Below are 13,268 nucleotides of genomic sequence, written 5' to 3'. Positions count from 1 at the left end.
AAAAATGTCACCAATACCCTATGGAAGAGAGAGGCAAAGCTCAACTTTGGGAAAAATGTTTTATCATTACTTGTCATCTGACATTAAAACAGATGCTCAAAGCATCAATATCAATTCAATAACTATCAAAATCTCTAATTCTCTTGAAAATGCACAATTGTACAATGTGATGCTATTTTTACTTTTTTACAAAAACCAAATTTACAGAAGTGCATCATTTCAGATTCTTCACCTCACATAACTTTTCAAAATTTTCTATCTCTAAATAGTTGAAATAAATGGTATTTTACACTCCACTGTCATTTAAATTCAAAATGAATGTTATATGTTATATTTGTGATACAAACCTTAGGAAGGAGAGCAGACAGTAAGTTAATATTTATAGAAAAAACATGGAAAGTGTTCAATTTAAATATTAAGGATGTGTATGTGATTGCACGATAAAAGTGTTTTTTTCTTTAATTTATACAGCTTCTACTTTTTCACAAAAATATATTATCATTAAAAAGTTAAATTTTTGTTTAAAGATTTCTTAGAATACCTCACATACTTTCTGATTCTATCTATAGAAAAACCATACTTTTGTTTCTTAAATGAAGAAATATAAAGTAGGGCAATGGATGGGGGTGGCGTGGGGAGAGAGACTGAGATTTTACATGACATGGTAAAGAAAGGCCTCTGTGACAGGTGACATTTGAGCAGAAACTGCAGGAAGCAACGGAGTCCCAGGAAGAAGGCTGGTGGGAGAAGCACCCAAGCCAGGGCAGAGCAGAAGCTGTCAGAGGCCATCAGACAGGCTGCAGGCTTGTAAATCCCGCTTAGTGACACCTGCCATGCATGCGTTTGCTTCCTCACGATGGGGAAGTACCAAACCACCGTGAGCTACCATGCCCGCCCTCCAGGAATTCTAACTTGAGCCAGGGAAAAAGTGTGAGAAATAGAAAAGAACTGCAAAACAATTCAAAGTAATGTATCTTACATAACAGAAAAAAAAAATCTGTATCTATTTTTTAAAAAGATTGTCTACTCCATTTAACCTAGTGTATTAAAGACAGATTTTATATTATTCAGTGATGCCAAAGCTTGCACTATCTATTCACCTATAATTAAAAACATCAGCTTTTTGCATTTAAGTCTTTGCTAATGTGTCAGGATTATCAGTCTGTACTTTATCCATAATTTTATTTTTAAAACTAAATTATATTTCCTTCCATGGTAATATAAAAACAGATTTTGTAACTGTAAATTACTTCTGACAAGTCCTTCAGCAGACTCCAAGACATCAAAGCAAAAAAGACATAGGAGATTTAACAGGTACAGAACGCTCATCAGACCTTTTTAAATACTGCCATATCTAAGTATGTGTCAACGTATTCTTTCAATAAGTAGTCGCTCGTCTGCATTACGTTGCCATGGCACACCAGGTAACTTTGCACCTCCTCAGCTGTGCACAAACAGTTTCGGTCATTTGTAAAATCTATTTCTGCTACACCCGAGGAGCGGTCCTCTTACAGACACACATATGCTAGATGGAACGTGACCAAAATGTCGGAAAGCATGTGCAGTGAAATAGTGTAATAGGAAAGGAGTATCTATCATGCCCGCCCTGAAAAAGCTCACATCGCTATGAGACCAAACGCCTGACTCGGGAGACGAGACAGGAAGTGCTGGATTCGTAAACAGTTTGAAAGATGGAATCAAGGGGTTCATAAGCCGCCTGTGGGAGACAGTGGGCTCGGTCCCCGCAAGTGTACAACACTCTCGGGTGTCCCTTCGACACAGAACAGATGAGAAGAGATGAGCAACCATGGCTACGCTGCGGAATGAAACACGTACGGAGGATGCTACGAAGCTTCACGTACCCGCCCAACCACCACAGGACGCAAAGGCCAGGAAAGACAGCTGGTGTATAATGCAGGAGACACCCCCTCCGCCCCGAGGCCTGTAGCCAGTAGGGTGTAGGCAAGGGGGAACGCTGTTTAAGAAGGGCTCACTCCGGCCGGGCCGCACACGCTAACATCGGCATGACACGGAGATTAGCATGGCCCCCCAGGAAGGACATGCAAATTGTGAACTGTTCTATAGTTTTCAAAACTGGGATCTTAAAAAATTATTACAGAAGTTAATGTAAAAAGTGCCATGGTCGATAAATGAATAACTAACGTAAGATGCATTGTATGCTTCTTCACGAGAAAACCATTTCAGTATAAATATATAAGCTAAAGGTCCCATGGTAGAAATACATTTACCACCTAGACACCAATGAAAAAGGGGAAAGTAAGGACGGCTGTAGGAAGAAGGACTGGAGATGACAGTGTAGGTGAGGGTGTGGGAACTGGAACCTCCGCAGATTGCTGGAGGAAGGTAAAATGTCAGACACTTTGCAACACACGTTTCATAAGGTTAAATACACAGCTACCACATGACCCACACTTCCACTCCCGAGTGCACACTAAGGAGAGAAGGAAACACCTGCACAGTGTACAAGCATACAAGTGTATTATTCATAATAACCAGAAAGTGCATACAGCCCCAAAGCCCACCAACTGATGAAGGGATCAATCAGTGGGGTCCATCCCAACGGGGCAGGGAGAATAACAGCATCCACACATGACCACGTCCTAATCCCCAGGACCTGTGAGTATGTCACCTCCCAGGGCAAAAGGGGTTTTCCAGATGTGAGTAAGGTAAGAACCTGAGACGGGAGATTACCCTGGAAGAACAGGGGGGCCCAGTGCGATCTCGAGGGTCCTTACAGTCGGAAGAAGGAAGCAGAAGTGTCAGTGACAGTGATTCAGTGGGGAACCTCTCTGCTGTCATTGACCCCCAGCTGCAGGAGGAGGGCCAGGGAATGTGGGCCCCCCTGGAAGACGGAGCAAACAAGGACGTGGGTTCTCCCCAGGCCCCCAGAAAGGAAAGCAGCTCTCTCCACACCCTGAGTTTCGCCAAGTGAGAGACCTGCCTGAATTTGTAAACCACAGAACTGTAAGATAACACAGGTGTGAGGTGTCCAGCAACCAGTTGTGTTGTAATTGCCTGTATCAGCAATAGAAGACAAACACGTTATCAGGGGGACATAGTCAGCTACGGAAATAAATGAGGAGGACTGATTCATGGGACAGCCTGGACGAAGCTGGAAATCATGAGGTGAGTGAAAGAAGCCAGACACAAAGCCCACGTTACATGATTCCACCTGCCTGCAATTCCCCAAGTAAGAAACGGCATAAAGCCAGCAAGTAGACTCGTTGTTTTGAAGCCTGAGAGTGGGGGACAGGGGGAGGGATTGACTGCAAACGGGTAAGGGGCTTCTCTGGGGGGACAAAGTGTTCTCCAATTAGGTCACTGCACCGCTTTCACAACTCGGTGAATTTCTGAGAAGCATGTTTAACGGCTGAGATGTATGACATACGGATTACACCTCAGGGGTGCTGTTTCAAAAACATCAAGTAAAAAGAAAATTGGGACGGCTACACTAACATCAAAGTTGACTTCAGAACAAATATTAGCAGAGACAAAGAGGGACATTCCATGGCAATGAATCGGTCAGGTGACCAAGAAAACATGGCTACTCTAAATGGGTTTGTACCTGACAACAGAGATTTAAAATACAAGAGCAAAAACAGATTTAGAAATGAGAGGAAAAGCAGACAAATCAGCAGACAAATATAGCTGAAGACTTTCACTCTCCTTTCTACGTGCTGGGTCTGTTTGCTGGAAACACCTGGAAACAATGACACCCTGATAATAAAATGCACCCTCAGCACCCAGACACCATCTCCAATAAAAGGAACCCGGCTGATTCCAGAGCTGGATGTGGAAAGTCCAGGATGAACTGAAAATATTGGCGCCATGTGGTACGCAAGTGTTCCAAGGAGCACGGGGACATATCGAAACAACACTGGAGCCAGCCTGAAGGACGGCCTCCGGCTTCGTCTGAGACAACGGCACAACATACAGCATCACAGTGACGAATCATAACCGACGGAGGAAAACAAGCAGCCACGGGCCCATATTGATAGATAAATGTGAAAAAACTGAATGAATGGAGGAGAAAGAAAAACTCTCCCTTAGAATAGAATTCCAATGATAGAGAAGTGATGCATTAGAAAAGCATTGTTTGGTAACCATGATAAGAAGAATTTTTATGGCAAGAACCATAAACAAATGCTAAACCTGGTGAGCGAAAGCCTCCACGAATCTCCTTGTAAGACACTTACTCATTATAACAAGGGAATTCATAACTAAAGAAAACTGGTGGTTTCCACCTTAACGAGTGATCAAACTTCGTACCACCAGCAATTGGACAAACGGACACCATCTGCCTACCGTTGGACACACCGGGAAGGATAAAATGCATGGCCCAAATCTAATCACAAGGAAACATCAGAGCAATGGAGGCATTTTCTGCAAAGTAATTGGCCTGCACTCCTCACAAAGGTCACTGACAGGAATGGCAGAGGAGTGAGGAAATGTCGCAGGAAAAGGGACTGAAAAGACAAGACAATGAAATGCAACGTGTGCTCCTAGGTTGGGCGCTTGTCCAGCAAAGAAAAGTTTTGCTCTAAAGGGCATTAATGAGACAGCAAACTTGGAATAAGGTCTGGAGATGGAAAGTACTGTGCTAACGTTAATTCCCAGGTTTCCTAGTGTCTGCGATTATGAGAGAAAACGTCTTTGTTTTTAAGAAATGCACCCAGAAGTATCAGATAAGAACTTCCTCCTTTGTTTCAGCAGTGTCCATCTCTGAGCACGTGTCCTACGAGTCGTGGACTGGACTGGCTCAGGAAGAGGTGCCTTCACAGCAGCGGGAGGGGTGGCGTGAGGTGATGGTTTAGCTTGGGCCACAGGCACCAGGCCTAGACTCAGCTGCGCCAGAACAACAGGGATCCCAAAAGGAGGATTCCTGAGAAAAGCACAGGAGCAACAGATGGAAGGGGACAACCAACAAACATCCACTCTGTCCCAATCTCGGGTCCCAGTTGCAGTCTTTTAGTCACAGAGCTGCCAGTCGCCTTGAGTGCTGCACCCGTGCTAATCCCGACAGCATCTCGCGAGACAGGGCAAATCAGAGGACGCCTGTGGACACCAGCTTCACGGTGCGAGTTCCTGAATCTCCAGGAAAACCAGGGGCACGGTCGTCCGCTCTGCACCACTCCTGTTCTGTGTCCCCGGCAGTGAGGGGACAGGAAGCCTCCAGTTGGCTCCGGGATACACGGGGGACACAGAGGGACCGTCTGCTCAACACTGTCCCATCGCCGCCTTTTCTTTCACGGCAAATGTTTCTGCCTGTGGTAAATCTTTCATTTTGAATCTTTGTTTTACTTTTATATTAAGGAAAGAGACTTCTGCGTTCCCCAGCTAATGCTTTCTGCCCATTCTACAGACTTGTACTCAGAGACTGGTGAGTAATAGGCCTTCAGGCCTCACCGCTCAGAACCATCGCCGTCTATACTGTGTAAGAGCCCACTCCTCTCACGCAGGCTCAAATTGAAAATCATCCCAGGAATTAGTTTATAACTGACTCACAGCTTTTCACGGCTGAAAAGTTAGAAGTTACATATAGAAAAACAAAATGGTCATTTAGATTTATCATTGTAAGTTCTTAAATATGTGTGAACATTTCAGAGATAAAGTTCTGCAAAGAGTCGAGTGTTGTATTAATTGCTTTCTTTGTTCTAGTTTTTGAAATTACTGTACAGTAAAACGGCTTTTTGTGCATATACAGCTCTGACTTTTTCTGTGGGCATAGACACCCTAAGTGTCCCGAATAGTTCCAACACCCCCAAAAGCACCCTGCCGTTATTCCTTTGTAATTACACCCCCACCCCCACTGCTGCCAACCACGGGATCCACCCCCACCATTACAGCCTTGTCATTTGGAAAATGTCCTGAAAATAGAATCATACAATCGGCAACTGTATTAGACTCGATTGCTGCTGTAACAAATTACCAAACTCGGTGGCTTAAAACAATACAAATGCACCATGGTACACGTGGGCAACTCCCCGCAGGAGGGCTGAAGGCGAGGGGTCAGAGGGCTGTGTGCCTCCTGGAGACACTGCGGACCCACGTCCTCGTCCCTTGGGCCTCTGCTGTCATCGTCACGTCGGCTCGCCTGCGTTGGGACCCTTCCCTCCTTTGGGGATGCAGGATTACCTGGCGCAGCAGGATGCCCCGGTCTCTCCATGTCAGCATCCTCCCTCAGTCACATCACAGAAATCCCTTTTGCCAGGTAAGGTTTTGCGGTAACAGGGTCCAGGAAGGAGGAGGATGACGTGCTGGGGGAGGGGTGAGACGGGCGTCTTTATCCAGACGCCTTGGGGATCCGCCCAAGTCCTCCCTTAGCTCTGCAGCCCCGGTTCCCTGCTGAGCGTCACGGTACCGCATGGACACGGCGGCTTCTCTGCCCACTGACCAGCGCAGAGGCACCGGCCCCATTTCGTTTGGATCGATGTTGATTGAAACACTGCAAACATCCCACGCGGGTTCTGTGGGAATCGCTTCTATTTCTCTGTTGCGCACGTGGAGGTATGGCCCTCCCCATCCTCGGGGACCGAGACAAGCTGCCACCCTGCCCAGGGCGGCCTCCACGCTCTGCACCACGTGGGGGGCGGGGGGGGGGGGGCGGCAGGGACGGGAATCCCAGGTGTGCCGTCCTCACCTCACTCGAGGCCGTTACTGTTTGCACGTCAGCTGCTCCTAGAGGGGTGGGAGGTACCTCACTGCCTTTATTTTATTGGGGAACAGTGTGTTTCTCCAGGGCCCATCAGCTCCAAGTGAAGTGTGGTCCTTCAATCTAGTTGTGGAGGGCGCAGCTCAGCTCCAAGTTCAGTCGCTGTTTTCAGTCTTCAGTTGTAGGGGGCGCAGCCCACCATCCCATGTGGGAGTCGAACCAGCAACCTTGTTGTTAGGAGCTCGCGCTCTAACCAGCTGAGCCATCGGTTGCCTGTCACTGTCCTTCTAATTTCCTCTCCTGTCATGGCTAATAATGGGGAACATCTGCTCACGTGTTCATTGCCATTTTTAGAGAAGTGTCTATCCAGGTATTCTGCCCATTTTTTTAATTGGATTGTGTTGTAACTGTTCGGTTTTGAGCGTTACGTTCATGTGTTGGGTACAAGTGCTTTGCCTGCTTTGGACAATTTTCTTCCCCAGCCCATGTCTTCACTCGCTAGGACTTCGGGTACCATCCTGGACAGGAGACATGACGGGCATCCATAGTGGTTGCAGACTGCTTAAAACAACCCCCGTTTCAGCTGCTAAGTTGTTGTGGGTCAGGCATCCAGGCGAGGCTTAACTAGGTTTCCTCTTCAGGGTCTCAGCAGTCTGAAGTCAAGGTGTCAGCTGCATCCTCTGAACTCTCCCAAGGTCATTAGGGTTACTGACAAAACTCAGTCCCTTGCAATTGTAAGACTGAGGTCCTCATTTCCTTGCAGCTGCTGGCCAGGGCTGCCCTCCAAAACCTGAGGCCACCGTCCGGCCTCAGCCATGTGGTCCTGTCATAACAGGACAGCTCACGTCAGCAGAGCCAGCAGGGGCTCTGCGTGCAGGCTTCTAAAACAGTCTTAGCTAATCGGCTGGAATCTTGGAAGCCAGGATGCTCTGACCTTTGTCACTTCACATGGACCTCATCAGGAGAGTGCCCACCAAGCCTCGTTACAGGTCATCGGTCATCGGACAGACATAGTACAGGACAGGCACACCCTGCGATGTCGAGCTGGGGCCACCCCCGAATCCTGCTCCCACAGAATCTGCGCCTTGTGCTTAGTCTTGGAGGGAAAGCACTCGGTCTTCCCACTTAAGGAGAATGTCTGCTGCAGCCTCCGCTCAGATCCCTCAGGAGGCTGAGGACGGCGTGGGAGCAGCCGTCCCGCTCACCCCACCGCTGAGGGCGGGGTCCCTGCCGGGGAACTGGAGCCCTTGCTCATGGAGATCAGCAGGGCTGTGTCTGGTCCCCTGGACGCAGAGCACTGTTCAGCTGGAGACTCGTCCCCAGGAGCAGAGGAGGGAAGGAAACTTGTGCTGAGGCCACTTGAGGCCCCCCAGGGTCACCAGGTGACACGCTGGACAGGACACCGGACCTTAAGTTTAGGCCTTATACAACAGACATTTTTTATATTCCCAGTTTGTTAACTGTTTCTATTATGGATGAATGTTGAATTTTGTGAAATGTTTTTTTTTTCAGTATCAGTTGAGAGGATCATGACCTTTTTTCTTTTGATTGTTAAAATATGATTAATTTTATTGGTTGATGTTCTAATGTTTTAATGCCTTGAAATTCCAGGATACACCTCACTTGTCTACGGTGCATTGTCCCTTTTTTACATGGCTGTGTCTCTTTGCCAATGGTCACTGAGGGTTTGCACCTGTGCTCAAAAGGAATGTCACCTGTAGTTTTCTCTCCTCACGTTGTCCTTGTCTGGCTTTGGGTGATGCCAGTCTCAGAACACAAATGGGACATATTCTCCACGTTTATTTCCTGGAGGAGTTCGTGTAGAATTCGTCTTATTTATTCTGGAAATGTCTGGTGGGACTCACCAGTGAAATTCTCTGGGCCTGGGTACTTCTTTTTCGAAGGATATTAGTAACAACTCTCCTCCTCGAACACACGTAGGTCCATTTAGATTACCTAGTTCCCCTTGGGTCAACTTTGGTAGCTTGTGGTTTGTAGGAATTGGGTCCATTTTATCTAGGTTGACAAATGCATGTTCACAGACCGTCTGTAGTATGTGTTTATGACCCCTTTTACATCTGTAGGGATGTCCTTTTTCCTGACGTTGGTAATTTGTTTCTCCTTTTCTGTCAGTCCTGCTAGTGGACTCCAACCCTATGGCCTCGCTTAACCGTCATGGCGTCTCTGAAGGCCCCCCCTCCAAATCCAGTCCTGTTACAACATGCTGGTGGTCAGGACTTCAGCTCCTTGGGGGGAGAGGGTTCAGTCTATAATACCATCATAACCAAATTTGATCATGTAGTTCCACAGTATTAAGTATTCACATTGTGGTAAAACCATCCCCACCAGCCATCTCCAGAACACCTTCCATCCTGAGAAACTGTAATTCTGTCCCCATGAAATAATAACCCCTCTCTCCTGTACCCTCAGCCTTGGCAACCACCAGCTGTCTTTTGGCCCTCGTGAATTTGATCAGTGCAGATAACCACATCAGTGGAATCACACCATATCAGAAAGTCCTCAAGCCTGATGCATGTCGGAGCGTGTGTGAGAATTTCCTTCTGGTATCCCATTGCATAGACACACACACACTTTCCACTCATCCATCCACCAATGGCAGGTGGGCTCTTTCCACCTTCGGCTACTGTGAATATACTTACGTGGACATTTGAGTCCTCTGATAACTAACTGATCACGCATGTGGTTCAGCTTTTACAGTGGCTTTCTGTGGGAGAGGCAAGGTGGGGCACCCTTGGTCCATGTTATCCAGAACTTTCATTTTAATATGCAAGCAGGGCCGCCATTACAAGCACGGCACAGACTGTCCTATGGTGTCTGACCTGAGAGGTGCACTGAACACATCTTGGCCATCCAGAGATGCTTCGTTTAAGTTAAAATACCCCAGGTCTAGATGTTCTGTTTGAAAATACAGTCTTGGAAAGAGTAATACAAGACATTTAATACAGTATTAGTCATTGATATTTTAATACGACTTAGTTTATGGGTTCTTTCTTGTTTGTAATTGGTTGAAAAGTGGGGCATCAAGCAACTTAGGAATAAATAACAACGTAATATGCAAATACACGTTCCACTGCCTCTCCTTATTGGCTCATTGGCTCCTCAAATCAAATGTATGAAATCTTTATTTTATTTGAGAGAATTATGCCAATAAAAAATCTTTATGAAAGGATACTTCTGTCAACGGAGCAACCTTAATTCCAATCATCACATCAGGAAACTCAGAGCACAGAAATAATCTTGAGCCAGAAATTTTCCACAGACGTCCCTGCTGACCTTGAACCGGATGCTGTTCTCCCAGGACTGGGAAGCTGACCACCCAGTAAGTGCGGTCCTGTTACGCACAAGTAGTCATCCAATGACCTTAGACCCAAGAAGTTGAAATTAAGCCTCCCCTCATCGGGGGACCGTTTCACCTGCTAATAGGATAACTGCACCTGATTTCAAAGTACAGGCTGTAGATTTCTTTTTTTAAGAACTCATTTTTGAAAATAGAGCAGTTCCCTCAGCAGAAGGATAAAAATCACAGCTGGGTCCTCTCTCTCCCGAGTTCCTTCTGCATTTCATGCTGACACAATTAATAACAAATAGTCCTGCCCTTTCTGCCTCTCCTTTCACGCGTCCTCGGACTGTCTCACTGAATTCTGATTTTGTTAGCCGTTCGTAAGGGAGAAGTGGGCGCTGCATCCATGGATGGCCACCGGCACCCGTAATTGGTTTACCTGGGAAATGCCCTCTAGGCTTTGTCACCTGAGGTTTCCAGAGCCTTGTATCAAACTGATTCTGAAGTAAGCTGCGTCCTTCCCCCCTACACAGATGTTCCCTTATGTTACCCACATGCCTTTGTTATCCACTTGGGGGGGCGGGGAGGGCAGGCCTACCTGCTCTGTAGGATGCAAATGAGCTGAGACTCGGAAAAAACGGTCTCATGAACTTCTTTGTATTACTTTCTTAACCCTTTGAATTTTAATAGAAAGTGATCTTTCTCTTATGTTACGTTTAATTAAATCTCTCCCACTCTTCAAAGAAACCACTTTTTTCCTCCATCGGTAAACGGGAAAATACTATTGAACATTTCTCCCCAGTCAATAACACTTTAATATTCTTTTCTCAGTTAGCAATTACAACGCCTGATAAAGCTGAGTAGCTGATTGTTCATATTCTGTTTTCAGTGAAAAGGACTATATCTCGAATGACATCCTTCTATCAATTTATTTTAAAGTTTATATTTTTTAGATTTTTATTTCAACATAAACTGGATTACAATTAAAAACAGAAGAAAATAGTTTCACAGCTGTTAAGTTTTAAAAAAATTTGAAATTCATTTTTTCAATAGCATCTGTAATTTGGACAAAATACTCCGATGTATTAGATTGGTGCGAAAGTAATTGCAGTTTAAAAGGTGAAAAATAATTGCAAAAACCACAATTACTTTTGCACCAACCTAAGAGACCAGGAGTCATTTGCTAATCTGGATGAAACTTTCCCACTATTCTCTGAGAAGTCACGTGCACCCACTTATTTCAAATGTGCACGCTTACAACACTTCCACAAAGTATCTGCTTCTGCTCAGAAAAGTCTTGATGACCTACAAGTTTACTGATGTTAAAACGTTAGACCATTTTTACTTAAATAAATACAATTCTCTTATATTCTTTCTAATGAACGGAATAGGTGTTTTCAAAGTCCTTATATTTGAGGCCCCAACACAGACTGAGCTATTAGATCATGTAGTGGTGACTCATCTAGTCCCTGGTGATTATTTATCCTTGACAAAGTCTACATTTTCCATCCTAACTTTTAAGAATAATTAAGAATATTTCTGGTATTCGTTATGGTGGTGCCTTGTAATGGAGACCCATCCAAAAGACCAAACAGGTCATGAGAAGTGATTCATTCATTTAATCAACTATGTGCTGAGTACCTAATGTGTCTGAGCACCGTCCTAGGTGACCAGGCTGTGTCTGTGAGAATGTCAGCAGCATTCCGGGCCTTATGGACGTTACAGTCCAGCATGGGTCCCAAGGCATGGAGGCAAGCAAAGTGCACGTCCATAGATGATTGGATAAAGAAGTGGGACATATACACCATGGAATATTACTCGGTCATAAGAAAAGATGAAATACTGCCATTTGCCACAACATTGATGGATCTTGAGATTATTATGCTAAGTGAAATAAGTAGACAGAAAAAGTCGAGAACCATATGCCAATTCATATGTGGGATATAAAACTGAAAGCAACAAAGGAACAAGACAAACAAATAAAGAGATAAAAACTCATAGACAGAGACAACAGTTTAGTGGTTACCAGAGGGTAAGCGGGGAGGGAGGCGGTAGATGAGGGTAAAAGGGGTCAAATACGAGGTCAGACAATTAAGTTCACGAACTCATCCTAGAAAAAGTGCTACAGACCTCACTGCTGAATATCACTACGGTCACCTTCGAAGTCCTCCCCTTGGGAAGCTATGTACTGACGCCAGCGCCTAGTCCATCCTTCAAAGCAATTTTGGAACTCTTTTACTGGAATGGCCATCAGAGCTGTCATCGTATTACCCTTGATGTCCTGAGTGTCATCAAAATGTCTTCCTTTCAATATTTCCTTGATCTTCGGGTAAAGAAAGAAATCACTGGGGGCCAGAAAGTAGGGAGTAGGGAGGGTGTTCCAATACAGTTATTTGTTTACTGGCTAAAACCTCCCTCACAGACAGTGCCGTGTGAGCTGGTGCATTGTCGTGATGCAAGAGTCACGAATTGTTGGCGAAAAGTTCAGGTCGTCTAACTTTTCACACAGCCTTTTCAGCACTTCCAAATAGTAAACTTGGTAAACTGTCCAGTTGGTACAAATTCATAATGAATAATCCCTCTGATATCAAAAAAGATTAACAACATCGGTACAACAAGTTTGCGAACTTAATTGTCAGAGCTTGTAAGCTTTCCATCTCAGATTGGCCAATTCAATATTGAACTGGTATTCTTTGTACACTGCAAACTCCTGCTCATGCATTTCTCTGGGATGTGCGTACAGTCAGGGGGACCCCAGAGAAACATTGGGGTTTGGATAACAAAGCCGAGGAAGAAGTCTACTTACTTTACAGTAAAACTTCCATAACCGTCCAGATTTTAACACAGGGTTCTATTGTTTGGACTTGAATACAATCAAAACTTTGAAGAATCTGAAGTTTAAAGTCAAATGGTTGAGACCTTTATACTAATTAAATCCCTTCATTAGTAATTTAGAATCATGTAGTGAATTAAAATCAACTTTTTGTTGAGTGTAATAAAACCACAAAAGCTGTGTGATTATCCATAACAGCTCATCTGAACAAAGTATTTTATCATATCTCTATAGTCTGCTGACTTATTTTTAAACCTGTCAAAGAGAAAACTGTTTCTATATTAACTAAGCTTGAGCTTGCCATGGCCTCCTACATAAAGTTGAATTCTTATGCAGTAACTCCAAAACACAAAAACAATCCGTATCTCTAATCATGCATTGTTATCATCTTTTACACAACAGCAGTACATACCACCTTTCCAGGACAGTGGTGATTCTGCAGTAACTCCAAAACACAAAAA

Source organism: Rhinolophus ferrumequinum, chromosome 17, assembly GCF_004115265.2.
Source record: "Rhinolophus ferrumequinum isolate MPI-CBG mRhiFer1 chromosome 17, mRhiFer1_v1.p, whole genome shotgun sequence".
Classification (NCBI taxonomy): domain Eukaryota; kingdom Metazoa; phylum Chordata; class Mammalia; order Chiroptera; family Rhinolophidae; genus Rhinolophus; species Rhinolophus ferrumequinum.
This window is presented reverse-complemented; position numbering follows the sequence as displayed.